We start from the raw sequence: 2,481 nt of genomic DNA, 5'->3' as shown, positions 1-2,481 counted from the left end.
AATTTTAAACAAAAATATACAGTATATATATATCATATAAGTATTAATATAGAAATGACAAATAACTTAAAAAAATTGAAAAATTGTTTTAATAGCAAAAATTGTTCACAAAAATATAAATATAAATGATTTAGTTGTTATATACAGCATATTAATGCACTAAATAATGTTTGTTATATATATATTACAGTAAATTATATATAAAACAAAACAAAATTTAATGTAATGTTTAAAAATGTTGTTGTTTTCCATGCAATTATAAATATACTGTATATACAGTACAGTATATAAATAGTAAATTACATTATGTATCATATAATATATTTAACTGTAATTTATATTTATAGTACAGTACTAGTATTATATTATACAATATATACTGTATATATTGTGTGTGTGTTTTATTAATTAATTAGCAAATTGGGAGCAAAAATGTTAAATTTAGTGAAAACAATGCCTATATATTACTATTGTTTATTTCAATTATATATAGTATATTCATTGTATTTGTATTTTTAATAATATCTATTATACTGAACTTTTTATTTAACAAAAATTTTGTTAAATATAATTATTATTATATTGTAATGTATATAAAATATGTACAAAATATTAACTTTTAGACTCTACACAAAAATAATAATTTTATGGTACATTATATTTGATATTATATATATATATATACTAAATCTACTGTAAATTAGATAACAAAAACAAAAATTCATGGCATATGTCGTGCAATACAACAAACAATAGTTGATATGATATGATATCATATCATATGCTATAACTAACTGTTATTATTGAAACAAAAAATAATAATAATAATATTAACAGTATAACACATATAATATGAATATATCATAATACAAATATATTATATATTTATATATATTGTTAGATAAAAAATTGTTTGCATAAAATTTTGTGTGTTTTTTGGTTGTATATACTGTATTATCTGTGATAAGATATATATATATATGTATATCAATAAAAAACATATGCAATAATAACTGTAACTGTTTTTCATAAATATATATTTATATATATTAAATAAGTTATAAATTTATAAAATATACAATATTATAATATAGCAATAATGTAATAATAATAATAATAATATTTAATACAATTGTTTTTATTAAGATTATGACTTATATAGAAAATATACTTAAAAAAAAATTAAATAATAATTTTTTCCCCATTGGTAACAGTATAATATATAAAAAAAATCATAAAAATATTAACACATAATATAATAATAATAATATATTCAAAATAATATTATCATTAATAATAATACCAATATTTTTATTTTACTAAAATTTTTATTTTTTTTGAAAACAAAAAATTTACAATCATTATTATATACTGTATATATAAATTCATTCATTTAGTGTAATATTATATATAATAATAATAATATATGATATTATATTTACAAATATACACACTGTATATGTATTGATATTTCAATCGCACAGTTATCTATCTAAATGTTTGCGCCCACATAGTAAACATATATATATATATATATATTAATATAAAGATATATATATCCAGGTGTTCAAACATAACTATTGCATTATTATTAACGTATATATATGATAAATATTAAGTAATATATAAATAAGATTATTTTTGATAAATATCTATAAATTATATATATACTGTATATATATTTAATTTATGATAGCAACTATACATTATATATATACCGCTAACTGTGTATTACTGAGTTTATATTCATATGAATAATGAAATTATATATTAAAATATAAATAATTTCATATGATTTTTGTTTTTTTTAAAGTTTTATTTTGAGTGTGCAATCAATCATAAACTTTATATATTTATATAAATTAATACTAATTTTCTAGGAAATTGACTTTTATTTTTTTAAAAAATAAATACTCATAATAAACATAATTTTTTTTATTATAAATACTACTCTATATATTTCAATATATTAATATTCAGTATATATATATATTATACTGTATATAAATGATATCAATGTTTGTATCAATTTATTAATAGTTTTAATAAATTATTATAAATTATATTATATATATATATAACTATATCACATATATTTGACAATTTAAAATAAAAAAATATATATTATCTTAATTTGTATCATACATTAGTCAAATTAAATATTAATGTACTGTATATTTAAATTTTTATATTATTATTATTATTATTATATAGAAATAAATGCTTTTTAACGATATCACGATAATATGTTTGTATAGTAATATGTTTTTATTAAAAAAAATTAATTTAATATATATATGGCATAAATACCATAACATACAAATGCAATTAACTTATATAAATTTATATGATATTATTATATATAAAATATATAATAAATACCAAAAAATAAAATAAAATTATTCATTACTTTCGTACAAATGTCATAAAAATTTTGACAAAAAAAAACATTTTCAAAAAAAATGTCAATCTATTAAACTT

Source organism: Oppia nitens, unplaced genomic scaffold (assembly GCF_028296485.1).
Source record: "Oppia nitens isolate AA-2021 unplaced genomic scaffold, nextdenovo-longstitch-racon4-pilon3 scaffold14_pilon_pilon_pilon, whole genome shotgun sequence".
Taxonomy (NCBI): domain Eukaryota; kingdom Metazoa; phylum Arthropoda; class Arachnida; order Sarcoptiformes; family Oppiidae; genus Oppia; species Oppia nitens.
This window is presented reverse-complemented; position numbering follows the sequence as displayed.